Genomic DNA, 25464 nt, shown 5'->3' with positions numbered 1-25464 from the left:
CTAATATTCCTTCATTGGGAGCTAGACTCAAAGGGTGGACTGGTGATCCCTAACAGTGGGAATCATCACTTCTACTAGGTCAAGGTACTAGGTCAAGGTGAATGGAATCCCAGTCACTGCTCCGAGAGATACTTGGACATGCCATACCATGGTAGTTAATTGGCTGTTTTCCCCAGAGCAAGTACACTGGACAGGTGTGTATGGTAACTTAGACCCAGGGGGAGAATTTTTTCCACCCCAATGGCTCTGTTATACCCTGGAGTGTGGTGGGGACTTAACCCAGAGAAGGCGATAGTTGGTCCCAGATGCCCACTGGCCGCAGATCGAATACACCTGGTATTCACCAGAATATGTGTTGTTAGCACCAAAATGTGCATGCTATTTCACAAAAAATATAAAATAATTGATAAATTCCGACTGTATCAATGTCAATGTGGCAGCATTTCTAGAGCGCAAACTGTAACTCCAAGAGCTGTTTTGGTGCTAATGCAGAAAAGGACCAGCGAGGGGGTATAGGGATCGATGTCAGTTTATGGGGTGAAGCCATATGCCACTCGAAACGGGGGCATGAACCATGAAATTATGATATTATAAAATTAGAGCCAATGTAAACTGATTTTTTTGTTCCTTCATACTTTTATGCAAGTTACCTACCTTGAAAAGTAATTACTTCTCCCACAATTCTAGTGAAAAAAGAACCAACATTATTTGTACAAATATTCTCAGCCACACCTACAAGCTCTTGCTGCTGCTCATAACAATCTCATACCTTTTTTAATCCTCACAGTTGTGTAGCTCAAGGTCCCAAGAATTACCCCTTGTGTGTGGTGTTTTAGTTCTTGATTGAAATAGCTAGACACTGTATTCAGATAAAGTTCTCCAAAATAGATTTAAAAAGACTACAAGATTGACTATTTGATGCTTGTTGATTAACCTGCTGGAAAAACTGGTTCACGTGGTATATTTGTATCATGACAAAGCAGTTATTGAAAACATGTTAAGTCAAGCAATAACGTCCCTCTGTAAGAATATATCTGTGTTTGTTTTCCAGAATTTTGTATAAAGGTTTTTTTTAATAAAATGTATACTCTACTGCATCACTTTCTGTATACATATTTTCAACACTTTACAACTTGCACAAACCTGAATTAAAATTTTTGAATTCAATAAATATACTAATCTCTGCCCACAGCCTTGAAATTTCTTTACTGGCATTAATCATTAAACCTATCATGATACATTACATACTATACAACCAGGTGGTCAGGTAAAATGACAGACCCCGCTGCTGCTGCCCCCGTAGCCCCTCCCGCACATTCCCGCTCCCCGCGCCCACCTCCCAGCTATCCCACCCACCCCCAAGCCCTACTTAATGGTGGACACTGCGAGCCGTATTGAGCAAGACCCCTGATCTTCTGTTCCCCACTCAGCACCGCCACAGACCCCGGTCAGTGGCCCTGTTCCACTGCCTTCTGTCTTCTCTCTTGCTGTTACCTGTTATTTTCACTTGTGCCTGTTATTTCCACTTTTGCCTCTTGTTTTCACCTTTTGCTTGTTATTTTTCTTTTCTTCCCACTTTTTTCCCTGTTTGCTTCTTTCTCTCTGTGTCTGCTCTGTTCTTTTTTCTGTGCCGTTCAGACCCCGCCGCTGATGCCCCCACGACACCTCCCACTCTCCCACCTGTTCCCTCTCCCTGTGCTCAACTCCCAGTTGTCCCACCCTACCCCCAACCCCTACTTAATGGCAGTAGCTGCACACCGGATTGAGAAAGAACCCTGACCTTCTGGTCAGGACTTTGATCCCTCAGTGCACAGCTCCACCGTAAGGGCCCCACTCAGCACCGCTGCAGATCCCAGTTCAAGGCCCCATCCCTCTGCCTTCTGTCTTCTCTTTTGCTGTTGCCTGTTATTTCCACTTCTACCTGTTATTTCACTTTTTGCCTGTTTTTTCTTTTCTTCTTGCTCTTTGCCCTGTTTGCTTCTTTCTTTCGCTCTGTGCTCTGTTCTTTTTATTCCATGCAGTTCAGACCCCGCGCACTTCAGACCCTACCGCTGATGCCCCCGCGGCCCTTACAGCTCGTTCCCGCTCCCCACGATGGCCTCCCAGGTGTCCCGCCCTCCCCCAACCCCTACTTGTTGGCAGACGCTGCGCAGGCAAGCACATCTGCGCCCTCTGTGACCCAACTGCCACCAGTGCCAGGAACCCTGGTCCTCCGGCCCGCCAGCGCTACAGCTCCTAAGCTTTCTACACACTCAATATCGGCAAGAACAACAACTGCAAGCTCCCATCACTGCTTGACAGCCATGTACCCTTTACCTGCCACCACTCCCTCACCTTCACAGAGACCCAGGACCATACACCACCCTCCAACTACACCTCCATCACACCACAAACCCTGTGATGTCTCCTCCTCAACATCCGCTCCCTCCAACAACATGCCATGGAAATCTGGAATATCCTCGACAGCACCTCCCCTGATGTCACCTTCCTCATAGAAACCTGAACGAACACAGCCTCGGGACCAGATATTGGACTTGCCATCCCTGAAGGATACAAATTCACCCGGAAGGACCGCCCCAACTGCCCCAGGGGAGGCATCACCATCACCCACAAGGCCAACCTTCATCTGGACACCTACACCGATGGGCCTACAGACCTGATGGAACACCTCCACTTCAAGATACAGACCAACCCATTCACAACCATCTGAGGCAACCTCATCTACAGATCCCCTGGACCCCGGGCACCTTTCTCCGAAACCATCACGACTTCATCACACCACACACCATCACTTCCACCGACTACAGCTTGCTGGGAGACCTCAACTTCCACCTCGACAACTGCCAAGACCCCAACTCCACCTCCTTCCTCGACCACCTCCACATCATCAGACTCAAGCAGATCGTACCAGAACCAATGCACTCAGCAGAACAAACCCTCGATCCCATCTTCACAGCAGGGAACTCCATCACTTTTAGCCACACCTCCAAACTCCTATGGACGGACCACTGCTGCGATCACTTCACCTTCAAAACCAACATCTCCTGCAGACGTCTGCTCCTGCACAGGAATTGGAACAAGATCGCCGTCGACCAGCTCGCCGCCGCCCTCAGCAACTCATCTCCCACCACCACAGACGATGACCCCACCACCTCTGCCCGCACTTTATACAACTGGATCATGGACTGGGCCTTCACCAATGCCCCCTCAAGAAAGCATCCAACCCTCATGCCAAGAAAGACAGCTGGTTCTCTACCAAAATCCAGAACTCCACACGCACCTTCAGCTGCCTCGAAAAGCTATGGAGGAACTCAAAAACCCCAGCAGACCTCGACAACTTCAAAACAGCCACCACCACGCACCACAATCAGATACTTGAGGAAGAAAGCACTCCAGGACAGAATCTCCACCCACGCACAAAATAGCAAGGAACTCTTTGGCATCATCAAAGAGTTTGTCCAACCCAACAGTGAGACTACCGACATCCTACCCTTTCAGGACGTTTGCGACAGACTCGACTCCTTCTTTCACCACAAAATCAAGCCCAACTATGACGACAAGAACCTCCACGAGAAACCCTCTCCCATGGTTCCCAACACCATGCAGCCGACACTAGACAGCTGGACCACCCCCAGCATCGAAGAGTCCCTGAAGATTATGAAGACCACCAACTCCGGGACCCCTGCCCCACGACATCTATCACAAAGCCGCAGAAATAATAGCCCCCGAGCTCCAATGAATCATCAATCCCTCCTTCTAGACTGCCTCCTTCCCGACGACTGGAAACACGCCAAGATCCACCCTCTCGTGAAAAAACCCTTGGCGGACCCCACCGACCTCATGAATTTCAGACCGACATCCTTACTCCCGTATCCAGCTAAAGTCATGGAAAAAGCCATCAACATTCATAGAAGAAAACAAAATACTCAATCTCTCCCAACCAGGGTTCAGGAAGAACCACAGCACTAAAACCGCCATTCTCTCGGTGACAGATGACATCCGCTCCCTCCTCGACAGAAGAGAGACTGTGGCCCTCATCCTCCTGGACCTCTCCGCGGCCTTCGACACAGTCTCTCATCGCCCCCTAGCCTGCAGACTCCACGACGTGGGAATCCGGAACAAGGCCCTCGACTAGATTCGCTCATTCCTCTCTGGCAGAACGCAACGAGTCCGACTCCCTCCTTTCCTCTCAGAACCCACACCGACCACTTGCGGAGTCACACAAGGATCCTCCATCAGCCCGACCCTGTTCAACGTCTACATGGCCTTGCTCGAATCCATTGTTAGATCACACAGACTCAAAATCGTATCGTACGCAGACAACGCCCAACTCATCCTCCCCTATCCAATGAACCCAACGTCACCAAACACAACTTTCAATAAGTAATGGAAGCAGTTGCCAGGTGGATGGAGAACAGCTACCTACAACTCACACGGACAAATCTGAGGTGCTCACCATGGGCCACACCCCAACACCTGGAATGACACCTGGTGTCACCCCACCCTCAGGACTACTCTCTCCCCCATGGACCACTCATGCAACCTCGGGATCATCCTGGACTCCGAACTCAAAATGGACCACCAGATCAACGCCATCACCTATTCCCGCTACCACACCCTCTGCCTACTCCAAAAGACCTTCAACTGGATTCTCATCAAACAGAGGAAAACCGTCACCCATGCCCTCATCAGCAACAGGCTGGATTATGGCAACGCACTCTATGCCGGGATCAACAAAAACCTCACGGCAAGCTCCAGAAGCGTCCAGAACGCCGCCGCCAAACTTGTCCTCAACCTACCATGCCACTGCCACATCAGCCAACACCTGCGGACACTACACTGGCTCCCCATCGAGAGGAGAATCACCTTCAAGCTTCTCACCCATGCTCACAAGGCCCTGCACAACACCGGACCCGCCTACATGAACCACCGCCTCACGTTCCATGCCCCCAGCATTCCCTCCGCTCTACCCAGCTCTTCCTACGTAGCATCAAAAAGACAAGATCAGGAGGATACTCCTTCTCCCTCCTAGCTGCCAAGGCATGGAACTCCTTCCCTCTCTACTTCCGACAGACGCCTTCACTCCCCAAGTTCTTGAAGGTCCTCAAGACCAGGCTTTTTAACGGAGATCCATGAACTCCCAGGAGCTGTGCCTCCCCATCTATGCTATCTATGCAAAGACTACAATGCAGTAGTTGGGTAAGGGCAGAACTACAGTCCTGGTGAGTTTCATGTAATATTTTGTCTGCAGAAGGAATAAGTTGGAGGATACAACCTAAAATCAACAACTTACGCTGTTCTTTGTGATGTGCTATAGGTAGTGAAGATGATAGTTGAACAAGTCTTCCAAACACTTCACCTTCTGTGCTACATTGATAGGGCACAGGTTTCCTTTGCAGATTTCAGGCCAACACGATTTCATGTATAGCGCTGATTAAGCCCATGTGGCTTTCTTTCATACTATTGTAATTGTGCTTCAAACAATTAGTGAATTCGATTTTATTCAGTTGTGCATTTTGTTTTCAAGCTGACTGAGGATATGTGTGCCCTTCCTTTGAATATATTTCTAATGCTTCTTTATATTGCGTACTAACAGCAGTGAATATGAATTGAAGACTTAGGGTAAGAGTAGAACTTTGGGGAACCTTTTAGATTGATAGCAATATGTTGGCAATTCTAATTTGATGGGCCCTATCCAACAGGGAGAATCCGAGCTGTGGTAAGAATAGACCTGATCAATCCATTCCTCATAGACTTCATGGTCTCAGATGTTGTTTGCTGCCAAAAGGATGAGGCTAGCTAGGAATCCCTACTGTTAATTAGGAATAAGAATGGGGAATCTACAAATGTGTAATTCAATGTATGTTTAAACCTGGTGCATACAATCCCCTCATGCATTGCAGTGTATTAAAGCACGCTGTTCTTCAAAAAGGGTGTCCTCATGCTGGAAGATGACTGATTGTCTGGCAGCCTAAAAATAGGGAGAAACAATATTTAGAGTTGGAATAGCAGTTGCTTTGGGAATAGCGGTTGTGAGGTGATGGGTCTGATAATGGGGGTTGGGGTTGAGAGTTCCAGTACTTAGCAGCTAGATTGGAATATGAATGGCTACCCATATAACGTTGAGAGGTGCATAGAATGAAAACCTGGTTCACATGTGCTGAGCTTATAGAACACACATGGTGGTAAGATATATTTATTTCTTGACATTATGAAGGACCAGAGATTGACAAATATTAACGCACCAGTCTTAAATATTAAAAAATTGGCCTGATGAGTGGACAGTGGAGAGCTGGTAAGTGGCACGAGTTTGGAATGATATAAGATTAAGAATGGGGCAAGCAGTAGAGTTCTGCACTATCTGGACCCAGGAGCTCAGGTATTGCTGAGACCAAACAAAATGAATTACTATAGTCCAGGCATGAAGAAATGTGAGCTTGAATCACTGTTATGAAAGCAGAGTCCAGAAGAAGGAGGATAACCTATATTAGGGATTTCAGTATTGCACAGAATATGAGACAAAAGCTTGTTTTTGAATTTCCCAAGGATTTTATAGGAGAAAGGTAGAATAAATAAAGAGCAAACATTGCTAAATATAGATTGCTCTTCATTAGGTTTTTTTAAAAGAGGTACCATTCATGCATGTTTTTAGCTGTCAGGGTCTGTGAACGATTTGAGAGAAAAGTTACAGATGTCCTAAAGGTCCTGGAGGGTCATGGCTTGGCTCTAGGAAAAATATGGGTGGGGTGGGTAAAGAGCTCTAGGGGATGTCCTGCCCTGATAAGCGTGAGAAAGGTTGTGGTGTATTTCACAGAGAGAACATGGGTCTGTGGAATCAGCAGTGGGCAGATGATAGAAATTAGTGAGTAATTTGCTGACATTTTCATAGACATATTTGGAAACAGTCATGCCTAATTCTTTAGATAGACAAGGTTTCCACCACTGGGATGGAGAAGAGATTTGACAATGGAAAATATGGCGCAGGAGGAGTTACTGGAGCATTCAGTGAAATTGGCAAAAAATTGGACCTGCTCTTTCTGAATATTACTCTGATATCCTTTGGTGGGGTCATATTTTGCTTCTCCAAGGTGTTTGCAGTAACGTTTGGCTCCACGAAGTTCACCAGTAAACCAGATAGAGGAAAGTAGCTCTTGGTGAGCACGGTGAACTTAAGTGTTGAGTCAAAGTAGATCCACAGTTAGAAATGTGGTGCCACTGTGGAGGCATCCTTAAATTAAATGGAATGAGAGAGGTTATCGAGAGGGTGCCATTGGGTGTTTTTTTGTTTGTTTTAGAGTTGAATTCAGAAAATGCACTAGTATGCTGAGTGATAGGGCCAATAGAGGGGATATAATTAGGTAAGAGGAAAGACAAAAGAGAGTTTTTAATTATAAGATGCTGTTGTGTACATGACCAGACTGATGTGTGGAAGAGGTGATCAGAAGTGGTAGCCCAAGACTGTGTAGGTTGCCAATTTAGTTAAGTCAGTATTCCACCATTTTGAGGATGGAAGTTCATATCGCAGAGAATAATGAAGTTATTGTATTTGAGAATGTAAGAAGAACGTTTGTTTACGAGGCCATTTTAGGTATTAGATCCAGGGCCCAGTGGGTGATTTATAAAAACCCTACTTAGCAAAAAGGAGGATTAAATCTGATATAGGAGATACAACACTCCTCACTAAATTTTCCATTTACCTTCAAGATGATGTCGTTGAAATTAGAATCATAAATGAAGGCCCATTTTGTGAGATCACAGGGTTGGATGGAAGAGCCCTGATGTGAAGCAGACACAATATTAGGATCAGAGGATTATTTCGGGTACGTTTTGCTTCAGAAAAGAGTGTCAGGTTGGTAACTGAGAATAATCGAGTAGATGTCCAGTTACTTCTTGGGAAGTAATCTGGTGTTGAATATGAAGGACCATTGGATGTTGTCAGGGTAAAAAATATTAGGGATAATGCAACTCCATTGATTGGACCCAAAGTCCAAACTGCTGGATTAAGTGTCAGAAATGTTGATGCATTTTACTATACCGTTTTTCATTATTGAACCTTGTCCAATCATTGAATGGCTGGATGGAGATTGAAGAAAGGGTTGCATGGCTCAATGAATGAATAATTGAATGGTGAAGAGTGGTAGGATGAATAAAATAAATATTGAGAAGGTTGCAGCAACAGAATTTCTTCACCAGGTTAGAAAATGCTTTTTTGCAGTCACAGAAGTTGTCATTTGGGCTTTTAGAACTACAGTCAGAGAAAACACATGGATCCAGAGGAAGTGAAGGCACTGAAGATTTAGCCTGCCCCCAAACTGTGAAAGAGTTTTAAAGATTCTTGAGATCCTTACATTTCAATATACATCTCATACAGGACTTTTCTGAAATAATGTGTTCTATTTCATGATTGACACAGAAAGGATTTCCTTCTTATTTGAATGTAGAACAAGAAGAGGCCTTCAAGAAATTAAAATATGATTTTACCACAGCAACTATTCTAAGACATCTGGATTGTCCCATCCATTTATTTAGGAAACAGAAACTAATGAATACACAATGAGGGTCTGTTTATCCTAGAAAGATCCCAATACAGATGTTCTTTGTAGGAAAATGCCCCTTTTTGCATGGTCACTCCCACTTTTTTTAACCGATGCTGTTGGATTTTGGACTCTGTACTTTTGGGATTCTGCTAATTAGGGCCCAATGTATGTGCTATGACTCCTAATAATTTATCAAATTAATAAAAACCCTGATAGACACAGTTAAATTACTAATAAGTCCCTTGTATATAACACCCCTAGTGCCCAGGCCTATAAGGTAAATGTCACTAGTGTACAGCAGCACCTTTTGTGCCAACACAAACGTGACTATGTACAACATGGCCCTTGGCCTACCAGAGTAGCCTGTGTGCAGTTTTAAAGCTGCCACTTTGACCTTGCAAAATACCATTCTTGGCCAGGCCTAAACCTTCCTTTTGTATGCTTACAAGTCACCCCTATAGTAGGCCCTATATGCCTACAGGGCAGACAGCCTAGTAATTAAAAAGTTAGGGCATATGGTCTAATGTTTTACTTGTCCTGGCAGTGAAAAATCTCCAGCATCGTTTTTTCACTGTGTCAAGGTGGACTGTCCCACACAAAAACACTGGGTTACATTCTATCACCTTATAATGTGTAAGATCAGTTTGGAACTAGCTAGAACAATTATTCAAATACACATTTTAATATTAATTTAAAATCCAACCTAATGGTCTAGTTTGATTTAAATTACTATTTTGAAAATGCCACTTTTAGAAAGTTGCCATTTTCCTGTCTAAGCCAAATGTGCATTCCTGCAAGTGTTCAGTGTCACCTGACTGCTTATGGATGTCCTGTGGTGAGTCCCAGACAGAGGACAAAGGGCTTGGGTGTGAGGAGATGTTTTTCCCCTCAGACAGGATGGCCATCCGTTCTGTGCCCAGGAACTTAATTACACTTAGAAGTGTGTCTACCCTGTCACAAGCAGTTGTAACACACATCTAGGCCAGCCCCCTTCATTAACCTGCTAGCCATACAGGAACGAATCTCAGTGGAGAGGAACTGCACTCAGTACTGGTTTTGGGTGATATGGTTGTAGGAAGGTGGAATCTGACTGCATGGTTACCCCTACTTTTTTCCTGGTGTGTTGCTGGTTTTGACTTAGTCTGACTGGGATCCTGCTAATCAGGACCCCAGTTTATCTGCTTTCTCCCAAAATGGGTTGTGCATGTACTTTAGGTACACTCCAGATTTGATTCTGGGGTACCCTTATCAGTCCCTAGTATATGGTATACAATGTACCCAGGCCATAGGTACCCCAGAGGCCTCCCAAGGGCTGCAGCATGTATTATGCCACCCCTGGGAGACCATTCAAACTGTTATAATCAAGAAGAGAGAGGAGAACTAAAGAGGCTAGTCCGTTTCCCCAGTTTATATGTTAATAATCAATGAGAAATAGCTCTTGTTTAAATTGTTTGTATGTCTGCGGGTGGGGGAAAACCATTAGGTTTTTATGAAGGCCCTCACCCACCAAACTCATAACAACCCCTGTAACACCACACACATATAAGGTCCTGACGAAAACCAGTAGAAGAAAAGGCCTGGCTGAAACTAGTTGACCGCACAGGACGTCAGAAGCCATAAGCCTACCGTGCACGTCCGATAGCCTTTGTTTTGATTGACTGCCTGGGGCCCACCATCAAAACAGTCTTTGGAACATCCAGGACAGTATTTTAAACCTCACTCAGAGCACACCCACAGCATCCTCACGAACCCAAAAAACCCGCTCTGCAGTAATCTGGCGTCGAAGCACACCTGAGGTACACTCGGATCCTCGGGTGGGGCCCAATGATGAAGCATGCCACCAACTAGGTTGGTGGGTGAGGACCTTCATAAAAACCTACTGGTTTTCCCCCACCGGCAGACATACAAACAATTTAAACAAGAGCTAGTTCTCATTGATTATTAACAAGACAATTCAAACTGACACCACAGGTCTGCTACTGCAGCCTGTGTAAGGTGGTGCATGCACCCCTTACTTAGATATAGGTTCACTATATCTATTCTAAATCACTGCACATACAAACCTATCAGTCACCCCTATGGCAGGCCTTAACAATCCTGAAGGCAGGGTGCTGGGTTTCATGTGAGAGGGTGCCCATGCATGAGCAGAGCCCCTCTGCAGCCTTCGGAACCTATTTTCCGGGGTTGTTTGTGATGCAGCCAAACATATGTATTTAAGTGCATTATAACCTCCCGGTAAAATGCTAACTTTAAAACAGCTGCTTAGAAACATGTTGTGTTTGGTGTCAAACACCTTGGAATCATACCTCCACACCAGTAACTGGTGTGGGAGGTATGATTCCACCCTACTAGAGGGACTTATGTGAACACCGGTGCACCCGGTACCAACTTTCTTAACCTGGGCATCACAAAATGGATCTTGCCAGTCACAGATACGAGTCTGCCCCCCTGCTGCTGGATGAAACTCGAGCAGAGGAAGGCCTGACAATAGGTTTCCTGTCACAGGGAGGTGTGACCACCTCCCAGACAGGTTTTAGTGTATTGGGGCTAGGTGGGTGCACTCCTAGAGTGCCAGAAAGTCTGCACTGGGGTCACATTTGGTGTCCTTGTGCATAGTCCAGCTCAAACCGGTTGCAGCAGCCATTTGCTCCTGCTCTGGCGCGAAACTGGACAAAGGACATGGGTGTAGCCACCCCTCCGTCCTGACCGTCCCACAGGTGGGTCCCCAGAGTTTGTCCCACCCCTTCCTTGGGTATAAAGTACGAACCCCTGACTACAGGACTTTAGATTTACCTGGATGAAACTCTGCTACACAAACCAAGTACTTCGATGATCTGCACTACGCTGGATGACTGAAGAATCTCCCTTGGAGTAAAGGAGTTACTCCCCTGCAAGGCAGACACCTTTAACTCATCTGACCGGTTTGCATCTCCTGAGGACTTTCTGCAACACAGGAGGTGGGTTCCCGTGCGTCCCTCGTGGGGACCGTGCAACCCGAACACCTGTGCTCCGTGTACTTTTGCAGCAGCATATGCTTTTTGGCAATCCCCGAGGCTGTGCTTTGGGCTACATGTAGTTCTGACCCCGAGCAGTAATTCCACTGAAGATTTCCGGCCTACACTCCATAAGTGTTCCGTGGGCTGGCGATTTGTGATTCAGTTCGAGGTCCTGTTGCGATCCCTGGTCTTTTGGCCTGTGGGTCCCTGTGAAGGTAACTTTGACTTTCAGTGCACTTTCCTTGTTGCTTCAGATGTGCCCTGACTCTCCATTGCTTGGAGAGTCCCCAGGACCTTGCTGGACCTCCCCGGAGCTTCTTTACTCTGCCGGCATGAGTTGCAGTTGCTGTTGCAGGGATTCTGCTTATGCACAGAACTATGCGCAGGAAACCAGGACCTCAGAGAATTGTGGTGTACCAGAAACTCCCCTCAGAACTAAGAACCCCTATCCGACTAGCTTAGTGTCACATTCGTTATCCGAGATTTAGCTCGGCGGTCCCAATGTATAGACAACCCAGAACAAGCGACTTAGATACTCTCAGGAGTGGTGGGAATCCGAAATACCCGTTGGTAGCTATATATCAGTCCACAACAGAATAACAAAGACACGGTAAAAGTTTACAGAGTTTATTTTATAAACCTCGCGTCCTAAGATGCAGTACTTTGGCTAACACAAGCAGACAAATGGTTAGGATCAGCACCATCAGCATTGTTACAATACCATAGACAATAAAAGGAGCAATCATAATAATAATGACCGTGGAACACAACCACCCTCCTTTCTCTAGCAACTAATAAGGTATTATTAGACTAATAGAAGGTCTCTTAGGCTTGCATGGGGGACTCCATACCTTATAGATCAGCTTAGTGGAATCACATCACAGGATCAGCTAGGCTCTCTCCTGCATCAGCTCTTCGTTTCGAATGTAATAGAAAACATGCTGCTCTGTAATATTAAAGGGCTCGTCTTTCAGGTATTGGCAGCTGTATGTATGTTATGGCTAAGAAGTAGTACGATCAACCTGAACACAACAACCTGCCCCGTCTAGTGACCCAGACTCGTTCCTTACACGGTGTACAGACCAAGGTCACTACTCGCTGTTAAAGATGTTAAACAACAGACGGTTCTCATGTGAAGCAAAGTCGAGTCAGCAGTTCTCGAATGAATAACATGTAACAACAGTGTCACGTGCAAAAGCAGCAGAAGCAGCAAGCTGGCTTTCTAACAGCCATCGAGGTTATGCTAACTTAGTGTTGTACATAGGGCGTGGTTAACCCACACTACATTGCCAAGGCTTGTTGGAGTTCAATCCGGACACTGACCCCCCGCACTCGACATCCTTCGTGCGACAGCTCACCCCCGGACTTTGGTTGTCATCAACGTCTCCTAGTCCCCGTGGCTGCAGAGTCAAGAATCGCATTATCTCATATGAAGTACCCGACATCGGTGGGCATTAGTCTAATGTGTCCCTGATCACCCTGAAGTGACCCAGACTCTGTCCCCTCTGCTTTCAGGTTCTTCTCATCTCCGATCCTGGATCACACGGACACTTTTCATCTTCCCAGCGGCAGCACTTTCTCGCATCACGCCATTGAAAACAACAAGTGTTTCAGACACCATTTGACCCCAATGAACCCGGCTCCTCTAGGATTGGTAACACGGGTACCTCGGTACTCTCAAGGGTGCTGGCCTTAGAACCTTCTTTGTTTGAAAGGGTTTGCTTAAAGTCCTCCCCGAAGTGTCCTTAATCTCTAATTTTCCAACCGCGAGTTTCCTATTGAGTTGTACGGAGCTCGCGCCTGCGTTCACACACTGCACCTGTCCTCTGTGGGTCCCCTGTGTCACTACATTGGGTGGTTCCTTGGGGCCCCAGCGATTCTGCGTGCTCTAGGCACTGTGTCGAGTTAAGTCGTGGTTGTTATTCCACTTTTTTTTTATATGGTTCGGTCTCCATCAGGAGTCCGCTGTGTATTGTGCTATTTACTGTTGTTCTAGTGATTTAATATTGTGTGCTTTGTGCTCTAATCTCATAAAGCGGTTAGTAGAGAGTGTTGAGTAATAAATACATATATTTTATATATCTCTTGTGTGGTTCTCCTTTCATTTGGTCATTCAGGAGGTTATGATCTGGTGAACCAAGCTGCTTTACATTCCTTTGAGACTTAGCCTGAAGGCTGCTCTCCATAGCTACCACTAGGATAGCTTTCAATAAAGGTTGTCTTTAACCTAATCATCAGTAAGGGTCGTTTGGACTGGTGCAAGGTGCACGCTTTAATTAGTGGACAGCATATACCAGGCCACCTTCTCACAATGGTGACCACAAGGTATGGTTGGTCCACTATCAGAGCCATGACATCCCGTTGGGCACAGGGGAAGAAAGGTTTTGCCAGGTTGGGTTTAGGTAGAGAGGCGCTGACTGATTGTTGAAAGTAAAACACACCAGAAGTCAAAATGTTATGCATTTTATTTGAGCGTACGATTACCAACAATTTCCTAGCACTGTGCGGTGAATTGCTGACAAAAGAAAAGAAGAACAAACATTTAATGACTGGAATAGACTTGTTTGACAACTCATGGTTTTATTTCTTTATGAAAGGAGACATACTCTGCAACTGAAGAGAGAGAGGGAGCAAATTCCAGATGAATTGAGTGATCTATATATGAGAATCTGCATCCACCCATTCCCACTTTCTTGATTCTGGGGACAGCCAGCAGAAATGCAGATGAAGAGGGGCATTGTCATACTGAACAGCATTTTTTACCATGAATATGGATGAGGATTGTAAGTGCCTTGGTACTTTTGTGCTTTATAGATCAATCTAGCTGCTTGATTCTGAAACATTTGTAGTACATAGATCAACGTTTTTGGAAGACCCAAGTAGAGAGAATGAGCATAGTCTACTTTAGATTAGACTTTGCTGACAAAGTGGCTAGAGTCACCCCTGGGAACTTTTACCCCATTGGTTAGGGAGTGGCCAAGATGTTCCACTACCCACAGACTGGTACTGGTCATAAACGTAACATTCCCCGTACCCTCTTCAGAACACATCTGGCCTGTGGAAGACAGAAGGACTGCACCTGCTTATAAGCCCGTGCAGATAGACACAAAGGACTGGACCTGGTCCCAACATTACCCAGGACTGGGAAATGGACTCCAAGAGTTTGTTGGATGACCTCCTGCTAAGTTATAGGGCCAGAAAAGCTGCAAGGAGCTTACCTTCATGAAAAGTCCAGCCAAACATTTCCAGCAGCACCGGCCCTGGATACTGCTTGTGGCTTCCAATGGAGTGCGTCCTGACATGGGGTGAGCATAACTTGTGTAGTTCCGTGTAGCATAATCACAAATGTAGTTACCTACAAATTCAGAGATATTAAGGGGAATAACAAATAAAGAGCTATCCTGCATTTAGTGCTAAATGACCCTTTGCATCCAAAGTGGACACAAGTATTCGTTTTGCACTAAGAAATAGCATTAAATGCAACTGAACATGAATAGCAGCGCATACAGCCACTGTTAGAACAAGTTTCTTAGAGCAAAATGCACCCCTGCAGCTAAAATGGACAGGGTGATCCATTTTGCTTTAAGAACCTTGTGCTAAATGCAAAGCAACGCAAACAGTAGTGTAGTTGAGGTCTTACTTCCAATGAATCCCCATGGAGGAGTGCCAACGTATTTCGACCTCAAAAAGTGTGGGGGTATATATAAATCTTTTTAGGAGGTCATCATCAGGCAAAGAGGAACTCATTCTGTCGAAACTAAACAGTAGGTTTATATACTTTGTATGTTCGTCTTGGACTCAACAAAATACCCTAGGGAGTAATGTTTTTTTTAATTTTAGCATCCCCTTTGAATTGTAAAACGGACATTCTTTCATCAAAGGTCCCTTTCCTACTTCTGATCAATACCGATTTATATATACCCCTACACATAATGAGGTCGAAACACATTGGTACTCTTCCATGGGGATTCACTGGAAGTACCACCTCAAGCATAACGTTTTGCTTTAGGATCCAAAAAAAGGCATCTATCTACTCAAATATGAAGTATGAATTCCAATTTGAACATTATTGAGTGTGGTAACAGATGATTGGATACATAACCCCATTTTTAAGGGGTGAGAGATTCATTGGAGTGAGTTACTTTGGATGTATTGGCAACAACTCCGAGTGTGTTTATCAGGTAATGTAGTTTTGAACCACTTTCATGTTCATTGTGATTATATTGCATTGTGATTTGATTTAAATGGTGTTTGATGTTGTTTGTCCACATTAATGTTATTACTTTTGATTATGCCTGATGGATGTGATTACCAAACAAAGACAAACATAAAGAAAAAATATATATGAGAAATGAGATAAATACTCACATACATGAGATTGACGTGTATATGGTGTTCCGTCAATTAATGTTGATTGTTGGCCATGTGGGGTTTGTAAGAGAATTTATTAGCAGGGTAGGTGGACTCCTAAGGTGGAGAAGGAGAAATAGATCTCTACCTCCACACATCAGAGCTCCGAGTGATTGATTGCTAGTCATCAACCTCTGCATGATGAACCCAACAAAACCCTACTGCGACATCTATACTGACTGCCCATTGGATTTTGGGTAGCTTTGAAAGCCCTAAACATTATGCATAATGCACTAGACCTCAAATCACCCTACTTTCAAGCCATTACATATTCCTTCTATCAACTGTCATGTTTCATCAGATCAGCAAACCTATTCTTGTTTGCCACCACCAGGACCAGAATGTTCACTTATGGAGACCATGCATTTACTACAGCAGCAGCAAAACTGTGGACTTCTTGCCCTTTTAAAATGTGGGTAGAAGAAGGTCTATTTTGTGTTAGGCAGCTGAAAATGTGGCATTTCTAAAATTTGGTTTCTTATTACATCTTTCTCTTTTAGCCAGTTAGGTTTTAGAGTTGTGTCTTTGAAATGGGCCAAGATGTATCTGAATGTTCTCTAGAAATAAATTATAAAATAGCTTAACATAAATATTCCTGGCTTCATCCTGGAGTCTAGAGCTATTGTGTGTCATTCTGGCAATGAGGCAGTCCAGGTGGGAGAGGGCAGAGTCTAAGATGTGGGCTTAATTTTTGCATTTGCATTGTTAATGTGTGTCAGGTATTGTGATCTGCTTCAGAAGTATACAGTTTCCCTATTCACTTCATTTGGAGATCTCTGCACCAGTGGCAATGACCTCTCCCAACAGACTGAAGGTAGACTGTAGCGTTTCCTGTAGAAACTCTGTGGTAATGAATCCAGTTGTAGGAGACTCCACCCAATCATTTGAGGAAATGGAGACGTATACGTCAACTTTTAGATGGAGATTTTCAGCTCCAATTACTGAATTTCATCAATCTGAAATCTCTAGCTAAACAGAGAGTGACGGCACACAAAGATATCCGTATGGAAAGTTACCTTGATGAATAAGGGGTAATAATTATTTTGTGCAGAAGCACACATGCCTCAATGATAGCCATTCTTTGTATTTATGCAAACTATCCGTATTCTGACCTATTATCTAATTCATAAACCAAAACCTAATTACATTGGCCAAAAGTCCTTTTTGGAGCTTGTCTTTAACTGAATTCTGGGGCAGAAAAAGGCTAATTCTCACTAGTCTTGATTCTACTTAATACCACTTTCTTCAATCACACTTTACCATTTTACGTACGCTTACAGATTCTTATGCATCCTTGCTTTTCCAGGAGCGGCCCGTGCAGGTAAGAGTGGTGGGGGAGGAACTTGACAGATGACAAATGGGGCAAATGAAATAAATAATTTGTTTCCCTTCGTTGTCGTCTGTTGAGTCCCCCCTTCCACCCCATCCCACTGCCCTACCGCTCTTACCTGCACGGGCGGCTTCTGATTTTTTCCCTTTGTGTTTGTTGCTTCCTCCTTCTTTCTCATTTCTCTGCTTTTCTCTCTCTGGATCTGGGTAAAAGTATGTTGATTGAAAATAAGTCATGGTGGCAAAATTAAGTGCTAGCACACACCTCACAATCACTAGCAATAAGAAGGCACTGATCTTGCCACATGTTTGCTACTTGCCTGATCAAAGCAACATGCCATTTACAGTAGCTGAACTCCAATATGGGTTTTTACAAACTTTGCCATTCCATTGGCCACTATTCTCTTCTCTTCAATGATCTTAAGTTCCTATTGTTAGTTGGCTTGTAATTTGGTGCACAGATTCCAGGGACTTGAATCTCCACTTCCACCCAGTATCCTTGAACTAAAATTTCACAATTACATGTTTTGTCTCAAGAATAGAAAATAACAACACATAACTGGGCGTACAGCGACCTTTTGCAAGTGTTTATCCCCAATCCAGTTACATATATGCTACCCATTTCTCCCTTTTCGGGGCAGGTGGAAAACATCAACATGAGATGTGGTCGGGCTAATTATGAGGGCCGGGGTTCTGGCATGGTAGAGTAGTTCAAGGGAATTGTTGTCTGCCCATGCGTTTTGTGGTCTGACCATGGGAGGAGGGTGGCATGCACAGTCCTTGACTTAGGCCAAGGCTGTTCTTCTGAGGTTGTGGGGCTTGCAAACAGCCGAGGCACTGAGTTTGATCAGAGTCTGTCATTCTACAGAGGGGTGGGTGACTAAAGGTGATTAGGGGCTTACTTGGGGAGCACAGTTTGCTCCACAGACGTAGGTATTGTTGCTTTTGGGTACCTTGCTTGTCCACAGCCTCTGGCCTGGGACTCTGGATGTGGCTTGGTACATACTTGCACCCAGGCTGGCTGATTGTGGTGAAAGGGGGTAGTGAGGTAGAATGGGGGAGTCTGATTAAAGGCTCCCTTTCTCATGCTGCAGAGGTGGGCAAAGGCCGCTGAGCTGTGCTTTTGTCCACAGTCCCTGCTCCTGTGCCTGCAGTGATTTCACCTGGTGCGGTGTCTTGGGCTCATAAATATTGTGTTCAAAGATTGCGGACCAGGTGCTAATGGTTCTAGAATTTGTGGACCCGGAAATTCAGGACCTGGAGGCATTGGGCCACTCATAATGGTAAGTGGCATAATTTTACCCAGACTTACTGCTCCAGGTGGAAGTCAGGAAGGAGGGCGCTAGTAGATATGCGTTTTCAGGTGCATTTCAAGAGGAATACTGGATATGAAAGTTCCTTTAGATCACCCTAGCTGAGGAATGACTCTGATTGACATTCCTGGAAATCTGTACATAAGATAATAGAATATTTTGCCGTGCATGAAACCTGTCAAACAACTCCACTTGCATTTGTGTCACATGGTGCAGTAAAAATCGTTCGTAACGTGCACTTACAAGGCTCTGTATTCTGTTACATCTGAAAAAGTCTTTGTTTCTCGTCACCACCAACATGTACCCTTTTCATTGGTCACCATGTAACTGACAGCAGAACCACCGTAATTCACCCTAGTGCCAGTGATTATGGAACCAGATATGGGTAATCGTGTAGCCACACACATCTTCATGGATGGGGTATCAAAGGGCACACAGTATGCACACCATCAGAGACACAAAGGAGTCAATCAATCAAATAAACTTTATTCGGTTTCACATCGGAGAACCATAAAAGTTACAAAAGTTATACGTACATAAAAACAGTGGTACGTAAAAACATGACTTAAAAAGTTAGACCCTATACACAATTTATTGATAAAACCCAATACCCAGCCTCCCCAATTGTTCAAAAACCTTAAAGAGCAATGTGCCCGGAAAACATAACTTCCTATTTTATTTACATTATGGCGCACGCTAGGCCTTTTAAACTAATAGATTCCACATAGCTCATCCATTGTTTAAACATCCATACAGGCCCTGGATTTCACAGTAGCTTTTAAAAACCCCACTATATAAATAATGCAGTCTTCTTTCAACAATTGAAGATACATTAGGGCAGGACGGGCCTGAATAAAATTCATTCTTTTTAAGATGGGAACCAAGAAATGCCTTCGAGGGGTTTCATAAAACTTACATAAAAACATAAAATGCAGCAGATCCTGTGGAGACTGTCCGTCGTAACCACAGGGAGCTAGCACTTGACCTCTACTCTATCCATTAGGCCTGGCTAGCAAAAGGTGAAAAAGGTTCATCTGAAACCTAGTTAATAAGAACCTCTTGTGTATTGATAGGAACCCCATTAGATAAGGTTCCGTTGTCGGAATTGTTTTAAGCATTAAAAACGTACGAACACTTGGTTTCAACATCTCCTGTGCCTCCCTGTCCAATTTCCTTGAGGTTAAGAAGGCTACCCTAATTAATTCCACGTCCTTCTTCACAATGGGTTCAGGGTTACAAAATAGATCAGCGCGCCCTACCCCTTCCAGGCTGTTTATAATGTAAAATTAAATGGTTAAGAGTTAATTCTTTGTTCAACCAGCACCTCAACAAAAACTCCAAAGGGCGCAGTGCAAGAACATCACTTAGGTAGAGGACCTCCAATTCCACAAGGACCGCTAAGTTACATATTCCGCGCAGAACACACAGCATGCGCTTCAAAAAGTCATTCCCAACCACCTTGAGGGAATCCGCAACAATGTGTCCCCAGATTTCACTACCAAAGCTAGCTATGGCCATGCTTTCAGCTTGATATACTTTCAGCATGGCTCCGATTGGTTTCTTCCCTATTTTTACGGCAAAATTAAAAATTGCCGCATTCACCCGGTCCCCCTTTTTCCTCAAGATTAATGGACCCCATTTTAAATGATCGTCAAAGAGAACCCCTAAATAAGAAAAAACATTAGTGCAGGGAATTTTAGCAGGGCCAACACTGAATTGAAAACTTTTTGGGGGTCTTTGCCCAACCATCAGGGACACAGAGGAGTGATCAGCTCAGTAATGAGTGCCTGTTTGAAGTGGGAAGTTGGAACCTTCATGTGTTGCTTGTTGCAGTCTTAGGTGTGTGGTGTCTACATGCTTGTGCATGAGACTTTCCATATTTAAGGGCAGTGATAATATTATCACCCACATCCATAGCAATTATAATTATATGTTTTAAAAAAAAGTATTAAATGTTGCATGCCATTGCCTTAACAAAACATTATACAGCAGCTCACAGTGAGATGAGCATACAGTACACAATAATCAAGATGTTCTTGCAATGATTGATGGTAGATGTATATTTGAAGGATTAGCAGGAAGAGAACAGTGCCACCACCTCACTAGGGGCCATATGTAGGTAATTTGGAAATACTGATTCCTAATTACCGAATTTAACCGAATCGGTATTTAGAAATCGTTATTTCCGATGTACGTAATAATTCAGTAAATATTACCGAATCGGTAAAAATCGGTAAATACTTACCGAATCCACAATACCGATTGGTTTTTACAATACGGTAAATACCAAATCGGTAAATATTACCGAATCGGTAAATACCGAATCAGAAATTTAAAAAAACTGCAATTGAGGAATCCTGTGCAACCACCACCCCTCCCAACCAAGAAGTAGCCACACCCAGGCAGGTGCACACAATCAGAACCTTCTGGAGAGGCTTGGAGTGCAGAGGATAGCAACAGAGCCACTGCCTGAACTTAGCTGCAAATCTTGCACAATGGCCAGCCAGGACACAGAAAGAGAAGGAGGGGAAAGAAAGAGGAAACTGAAATTCAGTCAGAAGGAACTGCAGGTCCTTGTGGAGGAGGTAGTGAAGCAGCACACAAAGCTGTTTGGAAAGCAGTCCCTGCAAGTTGCAGATTCCGAGAAAAGACAAATCTGGCTTGGAATCCAGTCTCGGGTGAATGCCATTGGAGTGACCCCCCGGGACATTGATGTGCTCAAGAAGCGGTGGTATGATATCAGGATCATCACCAAGAGGAAGATGGCTGATCTTAAAAAACAAGCCAGCCAGACAGGCGGAGGAAGGAACAAGGCACCTGCCCTGACTGAACTTGAGCGGCTCATGGAGTCCACGATAGAGCCAGAAAGTGTCTGTGGAATCGGGGATGCAGACATCTCTGCCAGAGCTGCTTCCAAACAAGGTAAGAAGCATGCACAGCATTGTGCCCCCCCTCCCCTATCCCAAATCCCCAATTGGGCTATGTGAATCCCACTCCAGTACAGGCTTTTGTTCAGACCAGCAATGCATTATGGGAGATGTAGTCAGTGAAACCCTATCATGATAGGAATCGCACTGAACATCAAGGCATGTGACACACATCAGCAATAAGCAGGCAGAAAACAATGAGATAGCGTGGCAGAAATGTATTTTAATTTTTTTAATGCAGTGCTGCAGGTACACTGAGCTAATGTACAATTTCTGTCCACAGGCGAGACATTGTGCAGGACTGCTCAGGACAAGGGAGAGAGGGCACCCCGGAAGGACATCACAGAGAAGGCCAGTACGAGTGCAGGGCACACAACACCACCACAGCCAGCCTCACTACCACAGCCAACCTCACCACCACAGCCAGCCTCGCCACCACAGCCAGCCTCACCACCACAGCCAGCCTCGCCACTACTGCTAGCCTCACAAGCATCAACACCACCTGCAGTGGTTAGACCTAGAAGGCGTGCTGTTGCCAGACTGCAGGACTTTGAGTCCTCCTCAGAAGACTCGAGGAGGGGAAACATCTACTTTGCCACTGGATGGTAGCAATGCTGCTTTGCTGTCCACTTCTGAGGGAGCACACACAGGTGCCAGTCGCCACCGCAAGGCTCGTGTGAGCAGTCCACCTCCACAGGGTGAGAGCCATGGTGTTATCGGAGGGCTGGAGACAACCATGGTGAAGGTGCAGCGCCTACAAGGCAAGGCAATTCAGTCAGTCCAGCGACAAATGAGGCACCTCAATGACATCATGAACAAAATTGACAAGGGCATTAGCTCAATGGCTGAGGGCATGAAGGAGATGGCTGCGGGCATGCGGGACATGTCCCAGTCTGTGATGCTGCAGCAAAATGGATGAGGACAGAGTAACACAGCGCAGGGAGAGGCACAAAATAGAGCACCATACGAGGGCAGTGAACCGCCTAGCAACTGCCACTTCTCTACTATGCAGGCGCTCCGTGGCCATGCAGGAGGGGCTGGCGCACTGCAGCACTGATGTCTCTAGGGGGCTGGTAAAGGTGACCACTGCTCTTGAAGTGATGCTTACGAGTCAGTCTGCCACTACTGGTGCTGTGGAAGTTGTGAACAGCGAGGACACGACCAGTCGGAGCAGCATTACCCCCCCTGTAACAGACACCCGGAGGAGCAGCAGACGGCATGGGGCTGCCACTGGTTCCACAGCCCGTGAGGACAGTCAGCTAATGGCATCCAGCACTATTGTGCGTGGGCGCAGATGCTGATGCAGCCCACACTTTCAGGACAGAATTGGGTGAAGTAACCCATGACTTCCTACTATGGATGTCACAAATTGGAATGCCAAGTTTGGCCGTTTGTACTGTGGCGTAGTGCCCAGAAATTAAAACTACGTCATCACATTCAACAACTGGCTGTGTCTCCTTACTTACTTAAAAATAGTTGCATGTGATCTCTGCCCGTCTCTGTCTCCCATCTGTTGCTGGTGGCACTCCTGCTGCGTTGGGCTCTGGCTGTGCAAATTCATCATCATTTTCCTCAAAATCAGTTAATTCCACTTCTGTAGCTTTCTTTGTGGCAAGGTTGTGCAGCATTGCACAAGTTGCAAATGATTTTGCAGCAGATGATGGGTGTGTACTGACGTGCGCCTCCGCTTTTGTGGAGGCAGCGGAACATGCTTTTCAATAGTCCAAACGTGCGCTCCACAACGTTGCGTGTTGATTTGTGTGCCACATTGTATCGTCTCTCACTCAGGGTTGATGGGTTTAGGTAGGGAGTGAGGATAAATGACCACACGGCATATGCACTATCGCCTAGGTCAGCAAAAGAGTGCCATTATTCACATACACCAATACACATTCATCTGCAGTAAGTGTAAGAGAGTGTCACAGTGATTTACCTATCAGGTATCCTTCTCCATATTCTCCTGCAGCCAGGCGTGTGTAGATCCCACTGTTCTGGAAGATGTATGAGTCGTGGATGCTCCCAGGAAATTTGGTCACGATGTCAGTGATTATGTTGGCAGCATCGCAGATTACCTGCACATTTATGGAGTGGGTGGACGTTCTGTTCCTGTAGATATACTCAGTGGCTGCTGGTGGGCAGATTGGAATGTGTGTGCCATCAACTCAATACAGCCTATGACTTTGCGGGAACTGTGCCATCTGGTAAAAGTCTGTCTTGGTTTTCTGCAGTTACGCCTGTGTGTTTGGGAAGCTAATGTAGTGATGCATTCTCTGCATCATGGCATCCAGGAACTTTCTGAAGAAACGGGACAGGCAACTCTGAGACACCCCGCCTACCGCAGCTATCACCCCCTGGTAACTGCCAGATGCGAGTAGATGTAGGCTACAGAGCACCTGCACATGTGGTCGTATGGCGTGCGCCCTTGGTGTTGGGTGCTCCAGGAGTGGGTGCAGGTCCCTTATCAAGTCCAGGATGGTGTGGGGGTGTAGCCTGTACCTTTCATGGATCTCAGCCTCAGCCTGTTGGAAGAGTGTGATGAGCTGTCTGTAAATGCGCTCCTCCCATCTCCAGATCCTCACTCCTGCTGCCTGTAGACGTAGCCGCCTTGCAATCACATAGAAAGCCGCCATAGTGATCACACAGTTGCATTTTGGGATTGCTTATATACACTGTAGCTGATTACCACCTGCTTTCAGTCAGTGTTAATTACAGACTCTTAAATCTCGAATTTCATGAAATTTGGTATTACCGAATTTACCTACATCTCTTTTCTCGTTTTTACCGTTTCTTATTTACCGATTCGGTAAATAAGGAATCGGTAATTCCGATTCGATAATTTTGAATTCGGTAATGATGAATCGGTATTTACCGATTCATAATTACCGAATCCTTCTTTTTGGCCTCCTACATCTCAATTGCCTAAATACCGGTCGGTAATGGGAAATTTACCAAATTTCGGCCGTTACCGACCGGTATTTAGCTACCTACATATGGCCCAAAATCTCAACCAGATAAAACATGGTCTACGTTGACAATGTGCTCCATGTGGGCCCTGTCTCCCACTTAGGATAAAACATCTGTCACATTTAGAAGCTATTGCCATGGAAGGACGAGGCTCTCTCCCAAGTTAATGTTTCTACAGAAAAAGAAGAGATAAGTGGGGAAAGGGAATTCTAGACAAAATTGTGCCATTGCTCTTACTGGGTGTGTTTCCACCGCCAAGTATGCGCATGTGGCATGTAAACTAAGCCTGGGCAAATCACTACGCTACGCTTGCGTAGTTTGCGAAGTTCGCGCTACTTCGCACTACGCGAATTGCACTTAGCACAGTGTGAACACGCGTAGCGTTTTGTTGCGTAGTGCTGCGGTCATTTTTTGCTTGCTCGCGGTTCTCAACGTCAAGTTGGCGACCGCGAGCAAGCGAAATGACATCCCGGCGAGACTTTTTCCTTGTTCGCGATCAGCAACATCAAGTTGGCGATCGCGAGCATGGAAAATAAACCTCCCGGCGAGATTCCCAACGCGAGGAGGTCAGGTTTCTCATTGCGAGTGGTCGCGTATGCTCGCGACCGCTCGCTTTCTGATTTCCTTTTATTCTTGGTCATCGGCGTTCTTCTTCTTTTCTACTCAGTGAGCTCACTAAGATCATATCTCCTCTCGTCTGATTTCATTCTTTTCTTTTATATTTTTTCAACACCAAATTGAATCACTGCGTGATTTTGGAGAACAATACCTATTTCAAAAAGTGAGAACAGAAATTCAAAATTATATTAAATGTACTGATTTGGAATCACTTAAATTCGCTTTGACTAAATAAATGTTCCTTTGTTGTATAGGTTTGCTTGGTTTAAGGGAACCCAAAAGTACCACTTAAAGATACATAGAAAACGACAGGCCTTATTTACAAGAAATGAAGCATGGCTGAGCTAGGGCAGCGAAACGTCAACATTTC

Source organism: Triturus cristatus, chromosome 2_1 (genome assembly GCF_964204655.1).
Source record: "Triturus cristatus chromosome 2_1, aTriCri1.1, whole genome shotgun sequence".
Taxonomy (NCBI): Eukaryota; Metazoa; Chordata; class Amphibia; order Caudata; family Salamandridae; genus Triturus; species Triturus cristatus.
The sequence above is the reverse complement of the archived record's forward strand: the minus strand, read 5'-3'. Positions refer to the sequence as shown.